Here is a 16,033-nt window from a genome sequence, read left to right as displayed (position 1 = left end):
CACCAAGACACATTTTGAATAAAAAACGTAAGTTGCATAATATGTACTCTCCAATACTATTCATTGCATGCACACATGAACACTCGCAATAGTGTTACCTACTTAGTAAGAATGCACAGATTATTATTGATTGCAGTGATACAGTTATAGATAGAGATGTTGTTTGAGTATAAATGCAGCAAGATGGGTCTAGAATAATACATGTCAAACCAGAAGGGTATATGGGAAGGAATCAGGGACAGTGGATGAAGTCAATTTTTGCCATATCTATTAAGGTATTCATTTTTATAAAGATATTTTATCAATGTTTTATTTATAAAATTAGAATACATATTTAAATTTTTCTAGATGGTTAAAAATCATATACATGGTATTTAATTCTGCAAATATGTGTTGAGTCTCTTAAGTATTATATAATATGTAGACACACAGGTGAAAAAGTCACTGGTTCAGTTTCTTCCATTCATTCAATCTTTTTTTTTTTTTTTAGTAAAAGTATTACACCTTGCATTCTAACATAGGAGAAGATAAAAAACAAATAATTACATAATGTGATAGTTGGTGATAAATAAGAAGACAAATAAAGATAGGGAAATCCAATTGTCCATCCCTTATGCCAAACAGACCTATCTTTCTATGCAGGTTTTGGGGACAGCTGCCCTTCCTATGGGAAAACATAAAAGGAGGTTAGTAGGACAAACTATAACCCCACCACTGTAGTTGATCTTTGGGTTAAAATTAATATGGAACTTCTCCCTCCTCCATTCTCCATTAGATACTTCTCATCCTCAGTTATGAACTCAGCAAGTCTTGATGACTTCCCAAAAGTGGAATTTCTGAGTCAATAGATAAATGTGTAATTTCACTAACTATTGCCAAATTCCCCTCCTTAGTACTATACAGACTAAAATCCCAGCAGTGAGTGAAAGAGTCTCTTTCCCCATAACTTTCCTGAAAGAGTTTGTGGTCAATAATGGTATCTCTTAGTACAGTTTTGATCTAAACTTATCTTATTATGGGTGAGACTGAGCATCTCACCCATAGCCAATGGATATGGCTAAAATCCATTTGCAATTTTCCTATGATCTTTCTGTTCATATCCTTATCCCACTTTTCAATAGCAGTGTTGGTATTTTTATTCTCTATTTTTATGTTTTTGTTTGTTTGTTTTACCCTTGGCAAGTCGTGACTTCTCTATTTTTAGAAGCTCTTTTTATATTAGAGACATTAATCCCTTATTATAAGGGTTGCAAATACTTTTCAAAACTGATATTTTAGCAGAAACATGAAGAAATTGAGTGAATAAAGCATGCAGCTATGTATTCACAAAAAAAGGAATATTTGTGTTCTGTTAGGTTTATGGGGCTGCAGCACGGTCATTACTGGAAAGAATAGGTTATGGATCATGTACAACACTGTTAGCAATTGGGTATTAAGTTTGAAATTCTAGAAAAAGGTGACAGCCAAAGATTTAAAAAATTCAAAAACTGTCAACATATAGATGGTGTTTAAAGTGATGGAGCTACAGTTTGCTCAAGGGATAGAGGAATGTGCAATATAATTCTGTAGCAGCAAATGTTATACATATAAAAATATTTTCCATGATGACTGACACCTACCCTACATCTATAATCTAAATCACAGATTTTGATACTACCACCTGCACCTTATACAGCAATGAACACCACTGTCATGCTGTAGTCCTATAACATATCTAAAAGCTAAATGAAAGATTCACTGGCTGTTATCGCAATTACTTCTTTTGAAAAAAAATAAGAAAGACAGGTATGCTAGCAAGAGATGGCGCCATATAGAGTAACGCGCCAAACATTATAACATTATACTTTCTTCCAGGAATACTTCACAATGAAGGGTTAATTAGACCCTTTCTGGAAATGAGAGATATAGGAAAGAAAATCTGTGAAGCATCATGTGGCTCAGGAACCCCTACATATTTGATTGTCAGCTATATTCTCTTTATGTGTAAGTGTTTGGAGCATCTGTTTATACTGCTGAGATGTGAGGTGGCCAGTGTGCAAGTCTGATTGGGGGTAGAAGAGACCTGCTGGCAAAGAGACAGCGCCAGGTTGCTGAAGTCATAGAACCAGCTTCTCCTGACATCTGGAGTTGGTAATTAAACCTCTCCCAAATGGACAGTTGTTTACATCACTCTAATGATCAAGTCTATCTCTAGGAAAACATTGCATATTTTCAATAAGCATTATAAATATTATATGACACCTTTGAATGTATCATTTCTGGGTAATGCCACTACCATCCAAATGAGAGCAATGAGGAGGTCAGGGAAGTATGTGGTAAAAAAAGAAACTGCACTGGGAAAGTCAAGAATCGTAGATTCTAATCTTAACTCTGCCATGACTCAGCATAGATGTAGGCAAGTTAGATAAAACATCTTCATAAAATTGAACCGTACTGAATAAGAAGAGAGAAAGAAGAAACGTTTACAAGATAGCTAGTTCCACTCTCTTGATGTCTTAGTTCATTTTCTGCTGCTATAACACAATAGCACAGACTGGGCAATTTATTTAAAAAAAAAAAATAAAAACAGAAGCTTAATTGGTTCACAGTTCTGGAGACTGAGAAGTCCAAGAGCATAACCATGGAATCTTGTGAGAGTCATCCCATGTTGGAAGGGCAGAAGGGCAAGAGATCTCACAAGACAGAGAAAATGGGGGCTGAACTTATTTTCTTATCAGGAGCCCACTCTCACAATAAGTAACCCACTCCTGAGATACTGACATAATTCATTCATGAGGGTAAAACCCTCATGACTTGATAATCTTTTAAGGACCCTAAAACGCTGTTCCATTGGGAATTAAATTTCCTACACATGAGCTTTTGAGGGACATATTCAAACCATAGGGTTCTGCTTCTGGTCTCCAAAATTCATGCCCTTCTTAAATGCAAAATACATTTATTCCACACCAATAGCACCACAAGTCTTAACTCATTTCAGCATCAACTCAGAAGTCCAAAGTCCAGATTCTCATCTGAATCAAATATGAGTTGGACTGACGGCAGAATTCACTCTCAGGCAAATTTCCTTCAGCTGTGAGCTTGTGAAACCATAACAAGTTATCTATGTCCAAAATACAATGGCAAAATAGGTGTAAGATAGACAGTCCCAGGCCAAAATAGAAAAACAGGCAAGAAAAAAAAGGTAACCAATCCCAAGTAAGTCCAAATTCCAACAGAGAAAACAACATTAAGTGTTAAACCTGGAGAATAATCTTACTTTACTCCATGTCTTGCTTCCTGGATACACTAGGGAAGGGGTTGGGCCCTTGAGTTCACAGGCAGCCCTACCCCTATGGCCTTACTGAGCTGAATGCACATAGCACTCCCAGGCTGGCATTGCATATCAGTAGCTCTATAGGGCTGGGTCTCTGAGGTGGTCTTGCTCCCACAGCTCTACTAGCCACCACCCTATAGTGGGAGCTTTCTGCAGTGACTCCACCATGGGCAGGTTTCTTCCCAAGCTTTCAGGCAGTTCATGGCATCTTTTGAAAACTAAGTGAAAGAAATCATGCCTCCACAGTTCTTGCATTCTCTGCACTTGCAGAATGAGCACTGCCTGGACACTAACTAGGCTGACAGGTTATACCTTTCAGAGTGGTGGCCCAAGCCACACCTGGGACAACTTAAGCCATGGCTAGGGTAGCTGAGGAGTGCTGTTCTGGAAAGCAAGGAGCAGAGAACTGAGGCAGCTCTGGGTAGCAAACTCATAGAGGATGCCCTGGGCCTATTCCCTGAAACCATGCTGCCCTCCTGAGGCTCAGGGCCTGTGATAGAAGGGACAGTTTGGAAGATCTTTGAAATGCCTTTAGGGGTCTTTCTCACATTGCTTTGATGAATAATACCTGGTTCCCTCCTCTTCATCGTAGTCTTTTTAACAAATGGTCACTTGGCCACACTCTTATTATTCTCTCCCAAACATGCTTTTTTCCACTTTACATGACTAGGCTTCAAATTTTTCAAATAATTCCATTCTGCTTCCCTTTCAATTATAAGTTCTGTCTTCAAGTCATCTCTCTCTTCTCATATCTCACTGCATGCGTTAAATAAAAGTAGCCACCCAGCAGCCTGAACACTTTGTCGATTAGCTGTTTCTTCTGCCAGGTATCTTAGTTTCTTGCTCTAAGTTTTGGCATTCTATAAAGTTCTAGAACAAGGACACAATTCTGCCAAGTCCTGCTACTTTATAGCAAGGATGGCTTTTACTCCAGCTTCCAATAACTTGTTCCTCATTTCTATCTAAGACCTCATCAGAGGTCTTTACTATCAGTGTTTTTGCCAACACCCTGGTCATGACTACTTAAATAATCTCTAAGAAGATTTAGACTTTCCTTATAGTTATTCCCTGAGCCCTCATCAGAATCACCCTTAATGCTTCATTCACGGTAATACAGGCTTTTTCTAGCCTGATGCTCCAAATTGTTCCAGCCTCTACCTATTACACAATTCCAAAGTTGCTTCCACATTTTCAGGTATTTGTGATAGCAACAACCCCACTTCTTGGGACCGATTTTCTGCTGCTTTGTCTTCTGCTGCTATCACAAAATACCCAGACTGGGTAATTTAGAAAGAACAGAGGTTTATTTGGCTCACAGCTTTGGGAGCTGGGAAGTCCAAGAGCATGGCGCTGTCATCTGATGAAGATCATCTCTGGCACCTGGTGAGGGTCCTCAATGGTAGAAGGTTAGCCAGCTTACAAGACAGAGAGAAAATGGGCGGCAAAGTTATCCTTTTATCAGGAGTCCACTTTTATAATAACAGCATTAATCTATTTATGTGTGCAGAGTCCTAATGACCTAATCACCGCTTAAAGGCCCCGCCTCTCCACACCATTTGCACTGGGCTTTAAGTTTCCAACACATGAACTTTGAAGGACACATTCAAACCATAGAATTCTCTTTAAGGAATCAGCCTCTTGCTAAGAACACACCTCTGGTACATTTTCCGCCATGAGAAAAAGAAAAAAAAAACTCATGCCTGCCTAAGTGCCCTGCAATGCTGGTGACTGGGCAAATAATTCTGTTGTATGTTGAAATGAGGTGTTAGCAAGGTCAGGTGCCTGCATATCTGAAAGTGTATGTGATAACATGGCATATCCGGAAAAAGGGATAGTTTTCTCTACTTTGGGAGAAAAAAGAAAGGGGTTATATTTATTCACTTCTTTCCCAAACTCCAACAATGTTCAGGCATGATAACTTAAACATCTTTGTCAAAATGCAAGCATTTATCCTGAAGAACCGGCATTAACACATTAATATCCACAAACTCATTAGCTCTGAAGAATTTCAGGGTAGGTATCTGTCTCCTGAAGGAAAATATACACTTATAACATCCACGCTGAGAGCCAACTCAAGAACACAACCCCATTCACAATAGCCACAAAAAGAAAAAGTACATAGAAATACAGATAACCAGAGAGATGAAGGATCTCTGCAATGAGAATTACAAAAGACTGCCTAAAGAAATCAGAGATGACACAAACAAATGGAAAAAATATTCCAAGCTCACGGATAGGAAGAATTTATATTGTTAAAATGCCAATACTGCCCAAAGCAAATTACAGATTCAATGTTACTCCTATCAAACTACCAATGAAATTCTTCACAGAATTAGAAAAAACTATTTTAAAATGTATACGGAACCAAGAAAGAGCTCAAATAGCCAAGGCTATCCTAAGAAAAAAGAATAAAGCTAGAGACATTACCCGACTTCAAGCTATTTATACTTCACCACAGTACTGGTACATAAACAAATAGACCAACAGAACAGAACAGAGAACCCAGAAATAATGCCACACATCTACAACCATCTGATCTTCGACAAAATTGACAAAAATGAGCAATGGGGAAAGGACTCCCTATTCAATAAATGATGATAGAATAACTGGCTAGCCATATGCAGAAGATTGAAACTAGAGCCCATCCTTAAACCACACACAAGCATCAACTCAAAATGGATTAAAGACTTAAATGTAAAACTGAAAACTACAAAAATCCTGGACGATAACCTAGGAAATACCATTCTTGGCATAGGACCTGGCAAAGGTTTCATAAAGAAAATAACAAAAGCAATTGCAACAAAAACAAAATTTGGCAAGTGAGATCTAATTAAACTAAAGATCTTCTGCACAGAAAAAAAAAAAAAAAACTATCAACAGAGTAAACAGACAATCTACTGGAATTGGAGAAAATATTTGCAAACTATGCATTCAGCAAAGGTCTAATATCCAGACCTATAAGGAACTTAAACAAATTACAAGCAAAACACAAAGAATCCCACTAAAAAGTAGGCAAGGAACATGAACAGACACTTTTCAAAAGAAGGCATACATGCAGTCAACAAGCATATGAAAAAATGTTCAACATCACTAATCATTAGAGAAATTCAAATCAAAATCACAATGAGATACCATTTCACACCAGTCAGAATGGCTATTCGTAAAAGGTCAAAATATAACAGATGCTGGCGAGGCTGTAGAGAAAAGAGACTCTTTATACACAGCTGGTAGGAATGTAAATTCGTTCAATCATTGTGGAAAGCAGTTTTGCAATTTCTCAAAAAAACAGAATTACTATTTGACCCAGCAATCCCATTATTGTGTATATGCCCAAAGGAATATAAATTGTTCTGTCATAAAGACACACACACACATATGTTCATCACAGCACTATTCAGAATAGCAAAGACATGGAATCAACCTAAATGCCCATCAACAGTAGACTGGATTTTAAAAATGCAGTACATATACACCATGCAATACTATGCAGCCATAAAAGAATGAGGTCATGTCCTTTGCAGCAACATGGATGGAACTGGAAGCCATCCTTAGAAAACTAACACAGGAACAGAAAACCAAATACTACATGTTCTCTTTATAAGTGGTACTAAATATTAAGTACACATGGACACAAAGAAGGGAATAACAGACAGGGCCTACCTGAAAGTGGAGGAAGAGAGGAAGGTGAAGATCCAAAAGCTAACTATTGGGTACTATGCTGATTAGCTGGGTGACAAAATAATCTGTACACCAAACCCCCAAGACATACAATTTACCTACGCAAGAAACCTGCACAGGTACCCGACCCTAAAAGTTATTATTAACTTTTAAGTTAATAGTAAATAAATACATATATTTCACATGGCAATTAAAAAAAAGTGATATGAGCCAGGTTAACTTTCATGGGTAGGTGAAAAGGAGCTGAAACAAGAAATCTAAAGGCAGACTTGGAATACTAACTATACCAGGTGACCTGGAAAATATTTTTCTTCAAAATCATACCCAATTCAACACTTTTTTCTAGAAAGATTTTCTCCCCTGGGAATTTACACAATCTTTTATTTTTATTTTATTTTTTTTTTTTTGCAAGTCATACTTTACTCACTCTCTGGGAGGTCTGGAGGGTTCCTGGGCAGCAGGCCTGGGTCCTGGGAAGGAGGCATGATGGGGAGAGCACTAGTTGGAGGAGTGGACGGTGCCAACATTGGTACCACTGCATATCGCGGATGTAGCACACGGACTGTACCTGGGGGTGACATGCCCCGAAGTCGCTGCTGTCCTTGTAGTCTCCCTTCTCCAGCAAGTATTGCAGCCTGTGGTAGCCGAGGTACTGGTAGCCAACCCACGTGCCACTCTGCACCCGCATAGATGACACCTTCTCCTGGTAGCCGTGGGCGTGGAAGCTGGATACGTCGTCATCTATGATTTCCATCTTCTTCCCGGTGAAGTTGGGGTTTTCATAGAGAACGATCTTGTGCTCTTGGCTGTCAATTCCTGATATCAAATAGCGCTGCAAAGCTGTAGGCAGCCAATATTCCAATATACATGGTCCTGTGATGTGCCATGGTGCTCCAGCTTGGGTGAGAGTGACCGTGTAGAAAACAATGCCCCGAGAAGCTGAGCTGCACGCAGCTCCCGCCTAAGCACTCAGGGCCACAGACAGCAGCTGTTTTCTCCCTAGAACGGGGCTCCAAGTCGTCCCAAACCGCCGCGGTGCACCCTGAAACGCGTCCTGAAGGAACCGGAGCCGCTTTCCTACTCATTCCGGACGCCACTCCATGCAGTGTCTGCGGTGAGAACCGGAATTTACACAATCTTGTTTGTGATCTGCGTGCTTTACTGGGCTGTGCGAATGCTGAGCACATTATTTCACCTTTCTAACCTTGGGTTTCCTTATCTATAATTCAGCAACACCTACCACCTATTTGTCCCCACTGATGCTGGACACCATAGTAATAAAAATAACTTCACACTGTTTAGGGTCTCCTCCCACTCTGTGAACAAGTGTGTCTCAAGAATTAAGGTAAGGAAACTGAGGTACAGAGAGTTTGAGTCATTTGCTCAAAATCACACAGCTAACAAAAAAGGAAGTCAGGATTTACACCCAACTATTCTGATTTAAGAACCTTCTTCTTAACCACTTCCTGGTGTTTCACTGCCTTCAGTGCATTTTAAGAAGGACTAAGTCCAGTCAGCAGGTTCAAAGAGGAAAGGGAAGAATACTACTTCCTAACTTCTATGCTAGGTTATTATGCCAGGGGCAGGAGGACTTCAGAGTCCAAGCATTTAACCCCAAGAAGGCGCTAAGTAAATAAACCTTGTTCACTTTCATAGATTTGTTCAAAGAACTTTAAAATCTATAGAGTATCTTACAGTCAGCAGCTATTAATACACATGCACCCAGCAAAGAATTTGTAACACAGGTAAGTAGGACATAAGGCCTCTTGAAAGGGAGGCGGGAAATGTGAGAAAGAATTTGTTTGACGTTGACAAAGGTAGTGTTTGATTAGTTTCTTGTAGCTGCTATAACAAATGACCACAAACTGGATGGCTTAAAACAACATATACATGTTGTCTCAAGAGCCCCAAATCAAGGCATCTGCAGGGCCATTTTCCCTCTAGGAATTCCAGGGGAGAATGTGTTCTTTCCCTCCTCCTGCAACTGGTACTTATCAGTATTCCTCAACTTGAGGCTATATCACTTCAATCTCTCCCTTGGTGGTCACACTGCTTCATCCTCCTCTGTCTCTTCTCTTCTCCCTTATAAGAATCCTTGTGATGGCATTTAGGAATCCAGGATGATCTCATGCCCCAAAATTCCTTTTTTCAAACAAAATAACAAATAACATTCACAGGTTCCCGGTATTTGACACGCACATCTTTGGCAGGGAGCATTTTGTGGTCTACCATAGGCAGTAATGACTCCCTGTTACAGGCGTCCCCTGCTTTATAAAGCCCCAAATTTCAAACATATACACAAAGATGTTTGCCCGATGAAAGCAGTCAGTGCCAGGATCCCATAAAAGAAAAAATTAAAATCCCTTTGCTGCCACTGGGATGGTTCAACTTTCCAAATCTCATATTTCACACTTTTTCAGAAATTGGTCAAATCTATGAAAAAGGTGCCCTGTTACATGGCTTGCACACTCGCCGTGAATAGTCCACTCCTCTGCTGGGCTAAACCCAGGCTACGGACTTCAGGCAGACCATCCTTCCAAAAGGCTGAGACTTGGAGGCACGAGCTGTCCCTGTGTAAGCAGACTTCCAAGAATGCTTACGGGAACTAAGCATGATACCAATTTGCAGCCTCTCAAATGTGCTGCTGATCTCTGGTTGCCTTTGATCAGGAGAAATGGCAGCATTTTGTCAGTGTTCAAAAGCCAGTCTACCCTGACCTTTTTCTATAATCAAGTCTGCTGTGGACATCATAAAAAGAATATGTGCAAGGTCAGACTCTGACAACATGCAGAAAGCAAATCCCAAGGCTAGTGGCAGCCAGTCTGAGCAGATATCAGAAGCAATACACCAGCCCAAAGGCACCTACCAGACAGCAGTTAAGCCCTTTGACAAGCCCAATTCCAAATAGAAATTGGAAGAGGGAGGTGGGAACAGCATCTTCTCTTGAGGGGTAAAGGAACTAAGTACAGTAGCAGATGGAACATGGCCTTACACTAATCCAGGCTCCATAATTAAATTCCGGAACCACACCAGCAAAGGAAGACAGTATTCAAAAATAGCAGGTGCCTCCTGGAGATTTTTTGCCAGAGAGGCTTTGTAAGGCATCAAGCTTATAGCCTAAGGTATGAAATCATTGGTGACGCTCAGTATCCAGCTAGATCTACAAAGAAGACCAGACTGAGCTTGTGCTGCTTTTATATCCCTTGGAGAAATACTGGCTCCTAAGTAGATTTGCCTCTGGAGTCCTTCAGCTGTGCATAGACTTTGTTTTTTTGGTTTTTTGTTTTTTTTTTTTTAATTATTATTATACTTTGAGTTCTAGGGTACATGTGCATAACATGCAGGTTTGTTACATATGTATACTTGTGCTATGTTGGTGTGCTGCACCCATCAACTCGTCAGCACCCATCAACTCGTCATTTACATCAGGTATAACTCCCAATGCAATCCCTCCCCCCTCCCCCCTCCCCATGATAGGCCCCAGTGTGTGATGTTCCCCTTCCCAACTTTGTTGATGAATAGGTAGTCACAGACACAGAGCAGTCCTGGCAGCAAAAACTGGCTGCCCAACTGCCCGCATCAATGCATATCATGGCCGGTGTGCATCTCAAAGTTGAACCAGAGAGATGATTTCAAAGACAATGCTCATTAATGTAGCCTAGCCAGTCCTTCAGCATTGTATAGAGTGACTAATTTTAGAGCTGGACTCTGGAGTCTAATGGACCTACATGGCCATCCAGTTCTACAACTTACTAGTATGTGATCTTAGGCAAGCTCCTAAGCCTGTCTATACTATGGGACTTTTTCATCTGTAAATAGAGAATATATTTCCTAAATCAAAGCAGTATTGTGAAGAAAAAATGACACTGTAACAAGGCAATCAGTTCATAGCATGGCACATGTTAAAAGTCCTCAATAAAAATTAAATAAATAATAAGATAATGATGATCACATGGATGGAATAATGGAAGTGGCTGTCAGGAGCAAACACCGAAGGCCATCATGCATAGAAATTCCCAAAAAGGGAAGGAGGGCCAGTAGCATTCAGTTATCTGTTTCATTGCTTTTATTTTGTTCCCCCAAGTCTGAAGGATGCTTTCCCCTTTCATCTGGTCTTGGCAAGCAAGGAGAATGAACAAAGACCACATAACTCTCCCACAGTGCAAGCTGAAACTCTCAGGAAGAACAGTCAGCAGCAGGATGCTGTGCCTGGTCCCATCCTCTCAGCAGCCCACAGATGTGCTAGGATCAGGCACAGCTGGACACATCATCAGCTCTGCTCCAGGAAGACCCCCCATTCCCTGCTGCTTTACCTTTTTGTAGGGTTTTCATGTAGGCAGCCTTCTAAGTCTAGAAAAATGGTAAGAGCTTAGGCACCAACTGCTCAGGGGAGTTGCACAACCGTGAGTGTTAGAAACATCAGCTGATAGCACCTGGACAGCTTGTGTGGAATCGAGCAACAGCCCCTCCTTCTGAGGGAAGGGGACCACCCTTCCCAGCTGCCTTATTTCCAGGCTTGTGAGAGCCATCTGGTTCATCTAGTGAGCAGTTCTGCCTACATTCCCAAAGTCCTTCTTCGAGCTAATGAAACACTGTCTTATCAAGCACTTAGTCTGGTCTGTGTAGAGATGAAGCTTTTCATAAAGGTTAGAAGTGTGCTGAGCTTTGGAATCCAGTAGTCATAGACCCAAACCATAGCATCACCATTCATTAGCTCTGTGACTGTGGGCAAGTCAGAAAGCTTCTCTGTGTCTCAGTTTCCACATCTCTAAAAGGGAAATAAAAATTATACCTATAATTATAGAATTATTTTGAGGATTCAGTGAGATAAGATACAAGAAAGACAACACAAGTCTGGCACATGGTAGCACAAATACACAGTAGCTAAACTCAGTTGGGCTTTATGCTGAATTTTAAAAGTTCTAGGCCAGATCTCCTCAACTCAAGTTTATGCCTAGAATTTTACGACATATCTAGGTGGGGGAAAAAAAAATCTCTCCATATCACTTCCTTCCAAACCACAAAATATTTACAGTTGAAATTGAAGACAAAAGGCCCACCTCAACTTTTCCCCTCTACTTAAAAAGCTTGGTCAGAGTTGATAACATCTTATTATGGAGATTGCCTGTTATTGTAACTGCTGTAGTTTCTCTGGTTCCCATTCTATATTCCATCCTTTGGAATTCCATCCTGTATTTCCTTAATTTTGTTCTGGTCTTCCTATTTTCCCAGTACTTCTCACCTAAACCATTTCTGGAAGTACCTTTTATTCAGTCATTTATGCTTTTAACAAAGCTTTACTCATCCAACCCCAACATGACTGCACCAATCTAAGCCTGGAGATGAGCAAGATATCTGGGGATCCTGCACTGTGTCAAGGTAGGTAGACATTTAAATAAGCAAATCAGTTCATGGGTAAGGGTAATAATAGTAGCTCAAAGCAGGTGCAAATAACCTGGTCTTGAGTGAATGGATGAGGCTGACTGAGGAAATCTTCTAAGAGAAAGTGACATTTAAGCCAAACCAAAAGAATGACCAGGAAATACTCAGGGGAAGAAAAGAGGAAAAAGTGTTTCAATCAAAGACAATTCAACCATCGTTCTTGACCTACGCTTCTGGCACAGCTAGGGTGACTACAGCTCAGCAAGAACTATTCATCACTGCCATTGATCCTCCCTACCCACTAGAAAACTCCGAAATTTTAGAGCCCACATCTTGTTAAAATCTCTTCCCCTCTCAAGAACTAAAGCCTCTCCAGCACAACCTCAATTCACTCCAAGAAAGTGAGAAAAAGAAAAATAGGTTGCATTCAGAAAAACGCAAAAGCTCTCCATCTGTGAACCATAGAGGACACTTGTTGATCAGATTGCCAGAGAAAGCCAACGGAAAGGCAGAGCCACCTTCCTTCCTCCCTTTCAAGAGTGGAGCTCAAAACGGCCTTCACGGCTAAACACAGATGACCTGGTTGACAAGGTCATGCCATTTCTTTACCTGTCAAATAAATGGACTTTCTCAGTTTCCACTGTGGATGAAAATATAATATTTCTGTTTGCAATTTCAATTTCACAGATGACTGGCATCTGCAGGGACAGAGAATTCTAATAAAATTGCAGAAGCATTTAATACAATGACTGGCAGATGGGAAAAGGGTTTGTGGCAACTCCATTTTTCTGATTATGTTAACAAAACATGGCATGTGCTTTTCTAATGCACTGACAATGTTTCATTTACAGTTTAAATCTGATGACTACAAACAGTGATTAGAACTTTTGGGGGGCAATGCCATTTACCACTTGAATGGTTTAATAATATATAGGTCCTTTTATTTTTTTCCAGTCAGATAATTAGCATTCCAGCTTCTGCTCTTAATAAATTTACATGGCACAATTTCAAAAAATGATGAGTGCAAAAATAAGAAAAAATATCTAAGTGCACCATTGAGTCAATAAATTATGCACACTGGATTTGGAAATTAAGCAAAAGTAAAGTACTTTTTTAACCATAATAGAAGCCCTTTAAATAAAAAGTAGGCCCAATAGGGCACTATAAAACTAAAAGCCATTGTTGATGAAACAGGATGAGGCAATTGCCGGGAAAGTTGCTACTCAACTGCTTAAAGAAAAAACATGTTAAAAGCACAGTCCACCTATCAACACTCCTTAAATGGTCCCTTCAAAGAGAAGGCTTAAGGGAATCATGAAGCCAGATGTGTATGCAATTTGCTTGCAGCCTTGCCCTGTGATGCTGGCCAAGTTTCTTGGGCTTAAGTTTCAACAGTGATCAATTTAAAAGTGTTGAACTACTTCCCAAGTGCTGGTGCTTGGACTAGAGGCTGGATGGCTGCATAAGTATCATGTACAGAGTTTTTGTTGTTGATGATGTTGTGTTGTTCCTGTGATTCCTGCGCTCTAACCACCAAAGAGTAGGGTTCGGTGGGGCTGGAGTAAGGCCAGAGGACTAGGTTTGGGAGCCATGGGCCTAACTTACTTCCAACTCTAAAGTGTAATCATACAAATGTACAATGAGAAACCCAAGGCACAAACTTGCATTTGACTAAAAATGGCAAATACCTACGATGGAGAGAGAGAGAGAGTACATGTGGAGAAACAGAGAGATGGGGTCTTGTTCTGTTGCCTCAGCTGGAGTGCAATGGTATCATCTTGGCTCTCTGCAGACTCAAACTCGTGGGCTCATGGGATCCTCCCATCTCAGTCTCCTGAGTAGCTCAGACTACAGGTATATGCCACTACACCCAGCTAGATTTTTTTCTATTTTTTGTAGAGATGGGCTGTGGCTATGTTGACCAGGCTGGTCTCAAACTTTTGGCCTCAAGTGATCCTCCTGCCTCAGCCTTCTAAAATGTTGAGATCACAGGCATGAGCCACTGCACCCAGCCATTAAGTATATTTTTACCTAACTGACTCTGTAGCTATATGTAGATGTTGTGGGACAAGACATAGTTTGAGGTACTCAAGAAATTGTTTGAGACTGCTTTATTTAAGATGAGTTTGGTAATCCCTTATGTCTTCAGACCCAATTGTGCAGCCTCGGGAGCCTGGGCAAGCCACTGGCAGGCTAAGCTGAGCAGAGAGGAAAAATCAAATTAAAACGCAAGAACTACTGGAGCAAGAGAGCAAGGACAGAGAGAAGCTCATGTGGAGCAAAGTCTGCTTTTCTCAGAGCCAAGACAATAACTGGAAACTACAGCAGGCTCTACAAATAAATAAAATGTACTTTGAGGAAAACAGTGCTTTCTCCTGCACCAAAAACACAGACTTTTCCTATGGATATTGAGGAAACTTGCACCAGGGGGTCCTCAAACCCTGCTCTTCCAGATACAAATTTTTCAGTCTATAAAAAAATCCTTAACATGCAAATTCTCTCAAGAGTAAGAAATAGCATCTTAAGCTATACAATTTATCATCTAAACTCTTCATTTTGCGAACTAGGTAAGAAAAGAACCCCGAAAGAAAGAGCTTCAGACAGACAAAGAGAGAAACCTCATGAGAGGTAACCAGGAGAAGATAACCATAGAGGGCTGAACAGCAAGAGAGGCACCAAGTTCCACTCCACAATATTTCCTGGAAACAACCTTGCCAATCCATGAAATTAAAAAAATGTCATTCTGTGCCTTCCCACTTCTCAGAATGCTTGCAAGGTTACAGTTGATGTTGTCATAATGCATCCCAGTAGTATGAAGAAATTAGCTGCATAGATCCACTATGATCACCTCTCACCTGGGGCACTTTTGGATGCCAGGTTTAGCTGATGATTGTCAGGAGAGCACTTAAAGAATGTCATTTCCGTCGTTTTATTATCTGACCCGCTGCCAGTTGAGTCTTACCAGCCTGTTTGCAGTCTCATTAGTTGCCATGGATGCATCTCCTTATCTAAATGACATTTCAGTCAACATCTGCCCTACCACCACCCCTAGAGAGGAGTGTGAGCTCCCCAAGGAGAATTCTGGAAACATCCCAGCCTGTTTCATTATTATTACTATTATTAGTATAATTACTTCATTATGTAGTTTTTAGCTCATACGACATCAACCTCTCCTGTTATTCATATAATAAGTTCAATGAATAATTAAATTAGATCTCGGAAAAATCTACAGCTTGATACCACCAAATCATGCACATAAATACAGAGCACAAGCACGTGGCTAACTTTTCAAATCTATACCCTGTGTGTCACATTACTTCAGTAGAACAAACATGAGCCAAGCACCTGCTCATATAAGGCACTGTGCTAGACCCATTCTGTGGCCACATTTAATCTTCACGCCATATGGCAGACTGGATTATCCTTGTTACATGGGTAGGAAAATGGAGTCTCAGAGTGGTCAAGTATAATGGAAACAACCACCTACATAAGCCCTTCGTATGGGCCAGGCCTGTTGTAAGAGTTGTACCTGCATCAACTCATTTAATCCTCACAATAACCTATGAAGTAGGTTTAATTATTCTCATGTTACATATGAGCAGATTGAGGCACAGAGATTATATATACAACTCTTCAGTTTCAAACAGCTAGCACCAACAC

Source organism: Theropithecus gelada, chromosome 14 (assembly GCF_003255815.1).
Source record: "Theropithecus gelada isolate Dixy chromosome 14, Tgel_1.0, whole genome shotgun sequence".
NCBI lineage: Eukaryota > Metazoa > Chordata > Mammalia > Primates > Cercopithecidae > Theropithecus > Theropithecus gelada.
Note: the sequence above shows the minus strand (reverse complement) of the source record.